Below are 15,911 nucleotides of genomic sequence, written 5' to 3' on the forward strand. Positions count from 1 at the left end.
TGAACACTGCCTCTAATTCTTCTTGAAATAAACATGAAAAAATACCAAGCCAACAAAAATCTGCAAGCATGGGCTTAACTGTTCATCTGGCTTACTTATTCTGCTTCTCATTTTATAGTCACAGATTCTTCCAAAGCTAGACCTTCAACTTGGAAATCATTGTATCCAATTTTTTTCTTCCAATCACTCTGACTCTGGCTGCTACCCAGCTACAGGTAGGGATGCATTGGTCCTTAGTACACAAAATGGTTATTCTACGTATAGCAGTAAGAATCCATTACCTACAGATTCTAGCCCAATGACTCTATTCTTACCAAAGATGAAACTGAGGCCAAGATGACAATTTAACTTACTATACTTCTCTCAGCTCACACAGATAGTAGCTTAGTGCTTTTTCTATCCCACTGCACTGCCTATTCATGTTGTAATAGGTCTGTCTCTTTTATTATATTATACATTACTTGGGAGAGCACCATGGCTTTTGACTCTAATACATCATGGGAAACACTCCAAATATACTGGAGCTAAAAAATTTAATTAATCACATGTCACTTAAATTACACGGTAGTTGAGCACCGTGAGCCAGCAAAGGTAAAATTTTCAGATCAGTTAATTAAATTTGCTCTCTTTATAGAGACATCTTGATTCTGTATGGTCACAGTTTAACTAGAGCAATTGGTATCCTTAGTCAGAGTTTGACATATGATAAGGTGCATCATAAATATTTGTAGAATAATGAATATTTATGAACTCGAATCAGCTAAAAATGAAATTATATCAGGTTTTTGGTAATATTTGCATTGAATTAAAATCAAAAGGCATTTCCTCAAGCGAGTGAGCACATAAGCCACAAATTGGATGAAAATAAATGCAAAGACACATCCATGGCCAGGTGCAGTGGCTCATGCCTGTAATTCTAGCACTTTGGAAAGCTGAGGCCAGTGGACTGCCTGAGCTCAGAAGTTTGAGATAGCCTGGGAAACATGGCAAAACCCTGTTTCTAATAAAAATACAAAAATTAGCCAAGCATGATGATGCGTGCCTGTAGTCCTAGCTACTCAGGAGGCTGAGGCACGAGAACTGCTTGAACCTCAGAGGCAGAGGTTGCAGTGAGCTGAGATCACTCCACTGCACTCCAGCCTGGGTGACAGAGTGACACCCTCAAAAAAAAAAAAAAAAAGACATATCCAATACAGGACTGTTATCCAAAATGTACAAGTAACTTTTAAAACTCAACAATAAGAACACAAACAATCTGATTTTAAAAATGGGCCTAAAACCTTAACAGACATCTTACCAGAAAAGATAAACAGATAGTGAATAAGCATATGAAAAGATTCTTCACGTCATATGTTATAGGGGAAATGCAAATCAAAACAGTAATGAGATACCACTACACACCTATTAGAAAGGTCAAAATCCAGAACACTGACGGTGGCAAATGCAGGATGTTTTAGTGGAAATGAAAAATGGTACAGCCACCTTGGAAGACAGTTTGATGGTTTCTTTCAGAATGAAACATACTCTTACCATATGATGCAGCAATGGTGCTCCTTGGTATTTATCTTAAGGAGATAAAAATTTATGTTTACACAAAAACATACATATGGATGTTTATAGCAGCTTTATCCATAATTGCCCAAACTTGGAAGCAATCAAGATGTCGCTCAGTAGGTGAATGAATACATGTACTGCGGGACATCCAGGCAATGAAATATTATTCAGTGCTAAAAAGAAATGAGCTGTGAAACCATGAATAGACGTGAAAGAATCTTAAATGCATATTATTAACTGAAAGAAGCAATCTGCAGGGCTACTTAGTGTATGATTCCAACTATATAACATTCTGGAAAAGGCAAAAATAGGTAAAAATATCAGTAGTTGTGTGGGCTGGACGTGGGATTGGGGGATGAATGGGCAAAGCACAGAGAATTTCTGGGGGAGTGCATTTACTCTGTGTGATACTATAATGGTGGATTCATGTCATTTTACATTTGTCCAAACACACAGAATGTACAACACCAACAGTGACCACAAATGCAATGAACTTTGGGTGATTATGATGTGTCGGTGTAGGTTCTTCAATTGTAACAAATGTAGGCCGGGCATGGTGGCCCACGCCTGTAATCCCAGCACTTTGGGAGGCCGAGGCAGGCAGATCACCTGAGGTCAGGAGTTTGAGGCCAGCCTGGCCAACATGGTGAAACCCTGTCTCTACTAAAAGTACAAAAATTAGCCAGGTGTCGTGGCGGGCACCTGTAATGCCAGCTGCTCAGGAGGCTGAGGCAGGAGAATCACCTGAATCCAGGAGGCGGAGGTTGCAGTGAGCCGAGATCATGACACTGCACTCCAGTCTGGGCAACAGAGTGAGACTCTGTCTCAAACAAAACAAAACAAAACAAAAAACAAAAAACAAAACACACACACAGAAACAAATGTACCCCTCTGGTGGGAGATGTTGATAATGGGGGAGGCTATGCATGTGTGGGGGCAGGCGGTATACGGGACATCTCCGTACTTTCCTTTCAATTTTGCTGTGAACTTAAAACTGCTTTAAAAAAATAAAGTCTTAAAAAAGGTATTTTCTAGATTTTGTATTTTACATTTCTGTTTACTTTTAGCAATTCAAAGAGCATTAGAAATTACAAACACTTTAAATGAATTTTAGTAACTCCCTTTAATATTCACTCTTGAATAAGGAGGAAAAAAATCTCTTGTTCATCTAAATTGTAATTAGTGAAAAAAGACCCAGTGGAATCAAGTCCCACTTCCAGCCTTTAGAAGCTCGTGCTCTAGGGTGGCAATATCGGGAGGTAAATACTCTTAAAACCAAGTGACACTTGCTTATAGTGTGCCAAGTTACCAAAGAGAAGGGAACAGTTAATCCTTCTTGTGGGAATTGAGGAGAATCCATACAAGAGGTAGCATTTTAGCTGGATTTTAGAGGGTAACTAGGAGTTCCCTTGGAAAAGGGCATTCCAGGAAGAAGACATGGGAAGAGCATGGATACAGTAGAGTGAGCAGTAACGTGGCTGTGGTCAGGGGTGGTGAGTGGCTGGAAAAGCAGGTCGGGGTCAAGTTGTTGAGAGCGAGCCTCGTGTGCCAGGGAGTTTGGACTTTATTCCAAGGGCATCAAGGAATGTTTTAAAGGAAGAAAGCAGCATAATAAGCTTTGTAATGCTGTAAGAAAATGATACTGGTGATTGTAAAGACAGATTGTGGAAGATGAGATGATGCTCTGTAGAGGGATATTGGAGAGGCAGATAGACCAAGCAAAAAGTTATTACAATAATCCAGCTGAGAGAGGGGGAAGATGAGTCCCTAAACTAAGATTGTGACCATAGTGATGAGAAAGAGGAAGGAAATCCAAGATGTATGTAGAAGGTAGGATTGATAAAAACAAAACAAAACCAAAACTTGGGAGATGATTGGTTGCAGGAATGAGAAGAAAATCAAGGATGATCTGAGCCTAATAGACTTTGGTGAGTGGTCGTGCTGTTAATATGGAAACATGGCTTACAGGAAAAGAAACTAGGAGTTGATTTTGTGAGGGAAACAGACGTGGTTGTGGGAAAGCACAGACATCATGGACATCCTGGACATTGGGTTCAAGGTTTCAGCTGGAAATCAGGTCTGGAGCTAATGAGAGTGATCTAGTCCATAGGTTATGAGTGACTTATTTTTAAGGAAGGAAACTATGTTTTCTTAACTGGTAAAATATACATCATATAAAATTTAGCACTTTAACCATTTTTAAGTGTAGAATTCCATGTCATTAAGTACATTTACAACGTTGTATAACCAGTATCAATTTTGAGAGCTATTTTGCCATTCCAAAGAGAAACTCTGTATCCATTAACGAATAGCTCTCTTCTCTCCTCTCCCTCTGCGCTCTGACTCTAGCAATCTGACTATTCCAGGTACATCCAGTGGAATAGCCATACAATCCATTCCAGTGGCTATACCACTGTAGAATACAATGTACTACACATTCCCACCAGCAATGTACTAGGATTTCAATTTCTCTGTATACTCTGTATTCAAAATAACATTTTTTATTTTATTTTTAATTCTTAAAATTATCATGGCCATCTAAGTAGGTGTGAAGTGGTATCTCATGGTTATTTTCATTTGTATTTCCCTAGCGACTAATGGATAACGCTGAGCATCTTTTCACATGGTTGTTGTCCATTTGTATATCTTTGGAGAAAGGTCTATTCAAGTCATTTCTTATAGTTTTAACTGGGTTATTTGTCTTTTTTGTTAAGTTGTAGGAGTTCCTTATATATTCTGGATATCAAACCTTTATCAGATATGTGATTTGCAAACATTTTGCAAATTTCTGTGGGTTGTCTTTCACTTTCTTGATGATGTCTTTTGATGCACAAAGGTTTCTGATTTTGATGAAGTCCAGTTTATCTATTTTTTTCCTTGGTTGCTCATGTGTTTGGGGTCACATCTAAGAATCAATTGCCAAACCCAATGTCATGAAGATTTATTTCTACATTTTCTCCTAAGAGTTTTACGGTTTTAGCTATTATATTTAGGTCTTTGTTCTAGATGCTTTGATTCTGATAGCTTTCCTTTTCATACCTTTGATTTCCCCATGCTGTAGTGTGATTTTCTGCTTTGGTGATCTGAGCAGACTGACTTAACTTGTAATTATGTTAAAGGAGAGTCATTCAGCCCTGGTTACATTCCTTCTGTGTTACAGTGACCAAATATTTAACCTTTCTGAAATTCAGCTTCCTTATCAGAGAAAAGGAAATAGTACTTTTCCTTAGGGTTGTGGTGAGGATTAAATAAGAGGATTAAATGTTTTTGAAGCATAGTAAAAGCTCAGTAAATGCTAGCTAGTATTGATGTCATTGTTATTATTACGCTGAAAGTTTGTATGTAATATAATATCATTTTTCCCCATTTATGAACGTAGCATGGAGATCAGACATGTATAAAGGAAAAATACAAGGTTTAAATGATTCTGTTTCAATAATTTTTATTGATACCAATGTTTTCTGAGACACAACGAAGTAACTATCTTAAATATTTCAATGTGATTTGTTATAATAATCAACCAAAGTAATCTCCTTACTATAGAAGCTATTAACTTTTTAAACAAGATAAGCACAAAGTCTTTATATCAATAAAATCTTTGGGTATACAGTGTGAACAACAGAACAAATTCATGGGAAAAATAGTCACAAAAATTGAAATAGGGTAAATCAGATAGGAAAAGTGACAGGATTTTAATTTCAAATGGAAACATTTTATATTCAAAAGCAGGATTTATGCAGAGAAAGGGAAGGTGGTGGAGCACCTTAGTGGATGCACCTGATGTTATGGGTGGCCCTCCCTCTGTTTGGGTGAGGGGCAACTAAACAAGGTGACATCTAAGCCTTTTGCAAGGCAAGTGTGAACTGCTGCAGCAACATTGCCTCTCAGTGCAGCTGCCGTTGCCCTGGTGCTCATGTGTCAGTGGATGGAAAGTTGTAGAACTACAGGAAGAAGGAGCATAAAGAGGAAAGGAAAGTGAGAGGAAAGTGAAGGAGAGGATGGTCTGAGAGACTGCAGCTTTCCTCAGATGCCGTGCTCTCGGAAACTTGCTCTCTCCACCACCAAAGGGAGAAAGCAAAATCAGAACCACTTATTCTTCCTTTCTGTCTATTCCTTCCTTTCTCCCCAAACTCTAGCCTGTAAAGAATTTAGATGTTATTTAACTAAGTACCTCTCCCGTGCTTGCAAGAGGAAGGGCAGGGAAACTTTCAAATGGGGCTAGATATTTTTTTCCATCGGTGCCAATTTTTACAAGTTACACTTCAGAAAGAAAGTGAAGTAATAATCCTTGTCCCAGCCTGACCTCTGAAGTAGGATGTAACTGTATGCTTGACCTCCTCCATACGGACTCACAGAAGTAGCTTTGTATAATAGATTTTACTGGTGAGTAGGGAGTAGGGATAGGCAAGTTTCAGCCCAGGATCGTACTGTAGATAACTTAAAAATTAATATTAAGCTTCCCTGTTCTTAAAAAAGAAAATCTTTCACCAAATAGATCTTCTGCTCCTGCCCTGGCTTTTCCTATTCTATTTTCCTTCAGTCCTTCCAATGAACTTTCGTTCATTTTTTAAAATTAGGGGCCCTTTACTAATCTCTAGGCTGTCTCCATATAATCCAAGCATTCAAGGCCTTCCTTTCCATTGTCAAGCAGTTAGTTAGGTTTGTTGTTGCTGTTGTTTAAACAAAGACAGTTATTTCTCTAGAGAAACTGTGCCTACTGGTGAAACAAGAACTTAGCTGCTCAGCTGCGTCAGATAACATGAACTCCCCTTAGAGTTTGTATAGAGGTCATCATAGTTATGACTATATTTTATTTTGTGATTTAAAACATAGAAGCAAATAATTTACTTCATATCATGCCTAGAACTGTTAGGGCAAAAATTCTCTGAGTAATTACTTGGACTATCTGAGAGTATTTTTGTCTTTCAATGAGTTACTATCAGAATATTTGACCTTCCCTGTCCTCTCTTTTCTCATGTTTAGACTAATATTGAAAATTAATTAGACTGATGCTTAGAGCCAAAACATTTATTGGGACTTTTTATTGTATTGTTTATATCCATAGCTTTATGCAGTTTACAAAGCTAAAATCAGCAATAATTTTTGAAGAAAGCTAAGTGCCTAGAGTTTGGACTGACTCAAGAGGAGGAGGGATAGAGATACCCACCACGTCGAATCAGTTTGCCACTAATTAATCTGTCCAAAGGGCAGCCCCTGGGCTCTGGCTGGACCACACCACCACACTGTCTGATTCTTTTGAGGCCAGATTTGTGGCTCAGCAAGGGTGGTGTCTTCACTCATTTTTCTCATGTGGTTTTGGCTGAGGGAATTTGCAAGTTTAAGACTGGGTTCAAGTTGGGCACAGTGGCTCATGCCTGTAATCCCAGCACTTTGGGAGGCTGAGGTGGGAGGATAACTTGAGCCCAGAAGTTCAAGACCAGTCTGGGCAACATAGGGAGACCCCCGTCTCTACACAAATAATAATAAAAAAATTAAGCCAGGGATACTGGATTAAGATGGCAGGTAGGAGGCAGGACTAGCTTTCAGCTCCCACTCTGATGGACAGAGCATGTGGAGACTCACATCATGAACTTTTGCTCCAAGAACTATGGCAGGAACATAGTAGGAAAGCTGAGAGAATCCACAGACCCTTTGAAGGAACTGGATCACCTCTGTAAGCTCCCTGACACGCCAAAAAAAAAAAAAAAACTGTGGGTCGGCTTGCTTTCTCAACAAGGAGGCTCATGATCTGAGACAAGTTCTCAGCCTTGGTCACTGGCTGCCTGGTGGAAATACTCAGTGCTGTTGAGGGGACATGGTGGGAGTGAGACTGGTCTTTAGGACTGAAGGCTGAGTGGCAGTAGGGTGAAGCCTGTGACTGATGGCTTTCCCCCACTTCCCTGGTGACCTGTATGACTAAGCAGAGGCAGTCATAATCCCCCTGAGAATATAAATACATTGAACTGGGAACCACATTCCCATCCTTGACAGTAGCTGCAGCAAGTCCCACCCAAGGAGAGTCTGAGCTCAGACATACCTAATGCTGCCCCCACCTGGTGGTCTTTCTGTACCTGCCCTGGTAGCTGAAGACAAAGGCCATAATCTCTTGGGAGCTCTATGACCCTGCCCACCTCCTGAGAAACCTGAATACTTAACCAGATGTCCCTAGGGCATGTTTGCATCCTCCCTATGGGACTGCAGCTGATGCACTCTTGAATGCGCCATTTCCTGGCTGAAGGCCAACCAACACAAAACCAGCCCACTAAGCAAAAAACACAACCAAGGACCCTCAGAGTTCACTTCACTCCCCTGCTACTTCCACCAGAGCAAGTGCTGGTATCCATGGCTAAAAGACCTGAAGATGGATCACATCACAGGACTGTCTGCAGACACTCCCCAGTACCAGCCCAGAGCCCAGTAACTACACTGGGTGACTGGACCCAGGAGAGCAATAACAATCACTGAGGTCTGGCTCTCAGGAAACTCCATTCCTAGGGGAAGGGGGAGAATACCACATCAAGGGAGCACCCTGTGGGACAAAATAATCTGAACAATAGCCCTTGATTCCCAGATCTTCCCTCTGACATAGTCTACCCAAATGAGAAAGAACCAGAAAAACACTTCTGGTAATATGACAAAACATGGTCCTTTAACATTTCCAAAAGATCGTACCAGCTCACCAAAAATGGGTCTAAACCAAGGTGAAATCTCTGAATTGCCAGAACAGGAATTCAGAAGGTCAATTATTAAGCCAATCAAGGAGGCACCAGAGAAAGGTAAAGTCTAAATTAAAGAAATCAAAAACATGATACAGGATATGAAAGGAAAATTCTTCAGTGAAATAGCCTAAATAAAAAACAGTCAAAACTGGAAATCAAGGATATACTTAGAAAAATGCATAGAATCAAGCAGAAGAAAGAGCTTTAGACCTTTCTTTAGTTAATTCAAAAGACAAGGCTTTTGAATTAACCCAATCCATCAAAGACAAAGAAAAAAAAAAAATGAACAAAGCCTCCAAGAAGTATGGGACTATGTTAAATATCCAAACCTAAGAATTACTAGTGTTCCCAAGGAAGAAGAGAAATCTAAAAATTTGGAAAACATATTTGAAGGAATAATCAAGGAAGACTTCCCTGGCCTTGCTAGAAATCCAGACACCAAATACAAGAAGCTCAAAGAACACCTGGGAAGTTCATCACAAAAAGATCATTGCCGAGGCACATAGTCATCAGGTTATCTAAAGTCAAGACAAAGGAAAGAATCTTAAGAGCTGTGAGGGAGAAGCATCAGGTAACCTGTAAAGGAAAATCTGTCAGATTAACAGCACATTTCTCAGCAGGAACTTTATAAACTAGAAGGGATTGGGGTCCTATTTTTAGTCTCCTTAAACAAAACAATTATCAGCCAAGAATTTTGTATCCAGTGAAACTAAGCTTCATAAATGAAAGATACAGTCTTTTCCAGACAAATAGATACTGAGAGAATCCGCCACTGCCAAGCCAGCACTACAAGAACTGCTAAAAGGAGCTCTAAATCTTGAAACAAATCCTGGAAACACACCAAAATAGAACCTCCTTAAAGGATAAATCTAACAGGACCTATATAGCAATATCACAATGAAAAAAAATATCAAGATATTCAGGCAACAAATAGCACAATAAATAGAGCGGTACCTCATATCTCAATATCAACATTGACTCTAAATGGCCTAAATGTTCCACTTAGAAGACACAGAAAGCATAAGAATTCACCAACCAAGTTTCTGCTGTTTTCAGAGACTCACCTAACACATAAGGACTCACATAAAGTTAAAGTAGAGGGGTGGAAAAAGATATTCCATGGAAATGGACACCAAAAGCAAGCAGGAATAATTATTCTTATATCAGACAGAGCAAACTTTAAAGTGACAGCAGTTAAAAAAGACAAAGAGGGACATTATATAATGACAAAAAGACTAGTCCAACAGGAAAATATCACAATTCTATATATATATGCACCTAACACTGGAGTTCCCAAATTTATGCAACAATTACTACTAGACCTAAGAAATGAGATACATGGCAATACAATAATAGTGAGGACTTTAATACTCCACTGACAGCACTAGACAGGTCATCAAGACAGAAAGACAACAAAGAAACAATAAACTTAAAGTATACCCTACAACAAACAAACTTAACAGATATTTATGGAACATTCTAGCCAACAACTGCAGAATATACATTCTATTCAGCAACATGGAACATTCTCCAAGATAGACCATCTGATAGGCCACAAAACAAGTCTCAGTAAATTTAAGAAAACTGAAATTATATCAAGTACCTCTCAGACCACAGTGGAATAAAATTGGAAATCAACTCCAAAGGAACCCTCAAAACCATGCAAATACCTGGACATTAAATAACCTGCCCCGGAATGATCATTGGGTCAACAACGAAATCATGATGGAAATTAAAATATTGTTTGAACTGAATGATATTCCTTAGAAGGAAGTCTAACACTATGTCATATCCTAGTCATTCCTTGAAGTTTATTATGCCTACTCTCTTCAATTTCCAAGCTCCCCAAGACTCACTCTCCCTCATCAACTCTTACGATCTATATAGGTTATCTATGCCTCAGCGAGAGAGTTAGCCTCCATTAACACTCCCACTTACATTTTAAACCTATGTCTATAACCGAGGTTGGTCATCTCCTTTTCAAGAGATTTCAAGCCTCAGGGAATACATAAGAGTCATTTTGGAGAAAGAGAGCTCTTCCTGATTGTTCCTATCTTCCTACTTTTTTCATTTAGTTACCCTCTACTTTGCCAATGCCTAGGGATGTGTTAGTCTGTCTCTCGGCCTTTATTACATGATGAGGGTCTTGTCAGTAATTTTTTATTGACTATAATTGTTCTTCTCAAACCTCTCTACTCAGGCGCCCTTGGCTATCCTAAGGGTGTGGCATGAAGTATCTCTCCATAGGTGGGGAAAGTTCTTTGATATCTTATGTTTCATTTTTAATAATTCATGCCAATTTTGCATTTTAATTAGTAATATCTTTAAGTAAAAAGTCTTCCATTACTAAATCTTTAAGCAAAAACACAATAAAAGAATTAGCAAACAGATACTTCAGGAACTTTGTTTTGAGGCACTGGTCTAATGCTTTATGAGTATTTAATCTTTACAATCCTAGGAGGTAGCTATTGTTGTTAATCTCATTTTTACAGATGAGGAAACCAAGGCACAGAGAGATTTAGCAACTTGCTCAAGGTCTCATGAGCTTCGAAATATTGGAGCTGGGATTTAAAACCAGACAAAATCTGATGCCTGAGTCTAGAAATCTAGACTTAATCACTTCTGTGTTCTTAAACACTTTCGGTTAAGGGTCTGAACCACTTTTCTGTGACCCTACCTACCCACCCTTCTTCTACCTCCCATTCACCCTCGAAGGTATAAGTGACCTAAATTTGTGAAGCTGAAACTTAATAATAAAGACACAATTATTTTAATGTGGCATTAAAGGAGTTTTAGGATCTGATAACCATTTACCTCTCCAGCCTCATTTTCTGTCACTTCTTCCCACTTAATGCTTTAATTATACCAAGCTACATCTGGCTTCTTGAACTCGCCACACTGTGCCTTTCCTCCTCTCCTTCCTGAGTTCCCTACCCACTGCACCCTAACCAGAAAAATTAACTGTCTGGAGAATCTCATTTGTCTTTTACAACGTGTTAGATGTTGCTCCCTCTTGAATCACTCCCATGTCCCAAGGAAATATTATTCATGTTTCAATGTTTGCATGTCTCTCACTATAGCACAATTTACACCCTAGTACATCTGTCTAGACTCTGAAATCCTTGAGGCAGGAGCTGTCTCATATCTTCTCTGCCCCATGGGTGTTACATACAGTATTTGTTTCCGGGGTTGATGTAGACAATGGCTGAGAGAAGGTCATGTTCTTTTTTTTTCTTTTTTTCTTTTTCTTTTTTTGAGACAGGGTCTTTCTCTGTTACCCAGGCTGGAGTATAGTGGTGCAATCACAACTCACTGCAGTCTCGAGCTCCCAGGCCTAAGCAATCCTTTTACGTCAACCTCTTGAATAGCTGGTACTGTAGGCGCACACCACCACTCCCAGCTAATTTTTGTATTTTTAGTTGAGACGGGGTTTCACCATGTTGCCCAGCTGATATGCAACTCCTGAGTTCAAGTGACCGCCCCACCTTGGCCTCCGAAAGTGTTGGGATTACAGGCATGAGCCACTCTGCCTGGCCAGTCTTGCTCTTTTTCTGCAATGTGAGTTATAAGGACTATACAAACTTGGAACACATACTGGCAATCTTGTTAGCACCTGGAGAAAATCTGTGTGCAAATAAAACCAAGCAGAGGTCATTAGATTTCCAATAGTAGAATTTGAATCCCTTTTTTCAATCAGACCTAATGGAAGTTACACTATGTGGATTTCCCAATTATGCAAGTCAATAAAATTTCCCACAGTTTTAGTTCATTATTTATTGAGATAGTTTGGGCTGGTTTTCTGACACTTTCAAACAAATAAGTTCTGTGTGATAAAGGAGGTTATGATTATATCTATTTAAAGTTACGTAGTTAACACATGTAGAGCTTGGGTGTGAATCCAAGCCTGCTTCTCGGCTAAGCTCACATTCCTTTCAATATTCCATGTTACTTCTCATTCAGTAATTCAGACATTTTTCATTCATTCTACAAACAGATAGTTAGTATATGTCTTATGCCAGGTGCTAGGACTATAGAGACACATGACAGAATGACAGATTTTCTTTTTCTTTTTTTTTTTTGAGATGCAGTTTTACTCTTGTTGCCTGGGCTGGAGTGCAGTGGCACGATCTTGGCTCACTGCAACCTTCATCTCCTGGGTCCAAGTGATTCTCCTGTATCAGCCTCCCTAGTAGCTGAGATTACAGGCACATGCCACCATGCCCAGCTAATTTTTGTATTGTTAGTAGAGATGGAGTTTCACCATGTTGGCCACACTGGTCTTGATCTCCTGACCTCAGGTGATCCACCCGCCTCGGCCTCCCAAAGTGCTGGGTTTACAGGCATGAGCCATCGCACCCTGCAGAGATTTCTAACACTAGGTTTTTGCGTCATTGTGATAATCATGGTTATTAATAATGAATATACAACAAAATGGTTTTGCCAACCAAATTGCTACCTGTTCTGATTCTCCCTGTATCCTGAGCCCATTATAGTTATGAAAGACTCCCCTACTCTTGGTGTGGTAACTGTGAGGGGGAATGCCCTCAGAGTCAAAGGACAGAGGATTCTCCAAGCCCACTGGTACTGCCCTACTTACAGCTCTTAGTATCCCTCATTTGGGTGTTTGCATGAGTTTTCTCTCTTTCTCTTTCTTTCTTTCTCTCTCTCTTTGTCCTTCCTTCCTTCCTTCCTTCCCCTTTCTTTCTTTCTTTCTTTCTTTCTTTCTTTCTTTCTTTCTTTCTTTCTTTCTTTCTTTCTTTCTTTCTTTCTTTCTTCTCTTTCTTTCTTTCTTTCTTTTTCTTTCTTTGTTTCTCTTTCTTTCTTTTCTTTCTTTCTTTCTTTCTTTCCTTCTTTCTCTCTCTCTTTCTCTCTTTCTTTCTCTCTCTTTCTCTCCCTCCCTTCCTTCCTTCCTTCCTTCCTTCCTTCCTTCCTTCCTTCCTTCCTTCCTTCCTTCCTTCCTTCCTTCCTTCCTTCCTTTCTTCCTTCCTTCTTCTCTTTCTTCTTAAGACAGCATCTTACTCTGTCACCAGGATGGAGTGCAGTGCTGCAAGCTTGGCTTACTGCAGCCTCAAACTCCTGGGCTCAAGGGATCCTCCCAAGTAGTTGGAAGTACAGGCACATGCCAGAAAATTAGGTTTTGTTTTGTTTTGTTTTTTGTGAAAACAGTCTTGCTATGTTGCCCAGACTGGTCTTGAACTCTTGACCTCAAATGACCCCCCCCTGCCTTGGCCTCCCAAAACATTGGGATTAAAGGCATTGGCCATTGTGTCCAGCTGCATGCATTTTTTATTCTTTCGTTTACTTACCAAATATCTATAAAGCTTATGCTATGCGGTCTGGCCCTGTGGTAGGAATGGGGAACTCATGAAGAATAAGACCTGGAATTTACTCTCAAGAAGCTTATGTATGTTGAAACAGACATACAAAACTGGAAGGCAATGTGGTCTGCACAATGATGAAGGTATTTGCTGAGGTAAAGAAATATAGAGAGGATTTAAACATTTAGCAGGGTCTCTGTGACTGATGCACCAAGGGCAATGAAGGCAGACCCATGCCTGTAATCCCTGTCAGTCCTAGTAAGCATGAATTGCTGACTTAATTAACTTCTAACCAAGTGATTGGTTGGTGCCATTGAAGGATGGTACCATACTGAGGGTTTAGATTCAATCCTTAATGCTGCCAAGTCAGACCTCCAGCAGCAGCAGAGGCTAGGTCAACTGTAGCAGGGCTCATGAGATACCTCCAAGCCTATTACCACAGCCATGCAGTTTGTGGGCTCAGTGTTGTTCCTTGGGTAGACAAGGACACAGGCCGGCTGACCCCCACTGGATGCCTCATCCTATCCACACAGGTGTTCAGTGCTTCCTCCTCAGGAGTTGTTCTGTTTTGGGCATCGATCTGAGACAAAAAGAGCCACACGTTTTATGCTTAAAATTCCGTAAATTCATTCAGGCACTACTTTGTCTCACTACTGTCCAAACATCTTTGTCTCTGATTTTATAATCTTGGTATTTTGTTTCATCCAGAATGTGACAAACCAGCTCAGCAACTTGTGACTACTGGGTAATCTACATGCACTCTGACCTATGATCATTTCACTTCCTCCGCCATGCCGGGTTGGAGACTCCTTATCATCCTCATCATCAACACCAAATGTACTCAGCGCTCTGCTTACTGGAAGCAGTACTCTTCCCCAGCACCTTTCACAGTCCCCCTGTGTGAGGCAAAAGTGCAGCAGTAGTCTATTTTCAGTCAGCCAGGTGTGAACTTTTTCTTCCTATTTAGTGAAGTTAGTGAATGAGGGACAGCAGAATATGCCACCCCAAAACATGCCACTTTGGCGTAAGGATCATATTGAGCTGAAGGCAATTGAGAAGCAGATACAAGAAAAGCCCTCTGCCTTTTCCCTATTTGCCTAAAAGTGACATAAACTTGTAAGCTAGCTGTTGTCTTCCATTAGTTAGTTCCCCTGTGCATTTCCCTTCACATGATTTGCAGCTGTAGAAACTCAAAGTCCTTTTCCTTTGTTTTGTCACTTTTCTACAAATTTGTTGTTCTTCTCTTAAGATGCTATCTAAATCCAAGTTCTTACTATTGCTTTGAGCTACTCATCACTGAATACTCCTTTGTGTAAACACGTGTGAATCAACATTTGTTTGTCTTTTTCCTGTGAATTTGTCTTTGTTGGTCTAATTTTTAGGGCCCCAGCCAGTGAACCTAGGAGGGTAGAGGGAATAATATTTTTTCTACCCTATGTTAGTCATAGGGAACTCCCACAGGGCTGAAAGTATGGGCTGGGGAAGAGGTATTGGCACAAAAGACAGGCGACGTGAGAATTTTGGCTACTTGGTCATATGAAGAGTCTCCTACCTTTCCTTAAACTCAATAGTTGTTTTTTGTTGTTGTTGATGATTTTATTTTTTTTTTGAGACGGAGTCTTGTTCTGTCTCCCAGGCTGGAGTGCAGTGGTGCAATCTTGGCTTACTGCAAGCTCCACCCCCTGGGTTCATGCCATTCTCCTGCCTCAGTCTCCCAAGTAGCTGGGACTACAGGCGCCCGCCACCACGCCCAGCTAATTTTTTGTATTTTTAGTAGAGATGGGGTTTCACCGTGTTAGCCAGGATGGTCTTGATCTCCTGACCTCGTGATCCGCCCGCCTAGGCCTCCCAAAGTGCTGGGATTTTTGTTGATAATTTACATTTGATTATTTTTGGTCTTTTTCCTCTTAATGTAAATCATGATTAAATTATACAGCATGCCACTACGTTTTTTTTTGGTGGCATTTAATAATAGATTCAATACTTTTGCCATCAGGATTTTCTTTTGCCTACTTTCTTGTTTTGAAGAAGTTGTATCCATTTGTGGTGAAGGAAAGAATTCTCTAATGTTTTATATATTCCGTGGAAGGAAGTCTGACACCACGTTACATACTAGTCATTCCAGTCTGAGAATTTCCTAAGGTGTTTGTACCATTAGAAGCGTTCCGCTTGGTAAATACAAAACTCCACCAGTTCTTCTTTTTTAGGGCCTGCTTCATTGACTGACCTTCCCCCACCTGCATGTGTAGCCTCATCACAGATTGCCTAAAATGATGTCACATTGCCATACATCATTAACTGAGTTATTTTGTATAAGGGA

General features: G+C 40.0%; 1 protein-coding gene across 2 annotated transcripts in view; it reads left to right on the plus strand.

The window, feature by feature from the left end:
* The window catches only part of LOC139357576 (interferon-activable protein 208-like), a 274,308-nt gene that overhangs the window by 76,349 nt on the left and 182,048 nt on the right, over window positions 1–15,911 (plus strand). The gene's annotated exons all lie outside the window — the stretch shown is intronic.

This window comes from Macaca nemestrina, chromosome 12 (genome assembly GCF_043159975.1).
Source record: "Macaca nemestrina isolate mMacNem1 chromosome 12, mMacNem.hap1, whole genome shotgun sequence".
Lineage (NCBI taxonomy): Eukaryota > Metazoa > Chordata > Mammalia > Primates > Cercopithecidae > Macaca > Macaca nemestrina.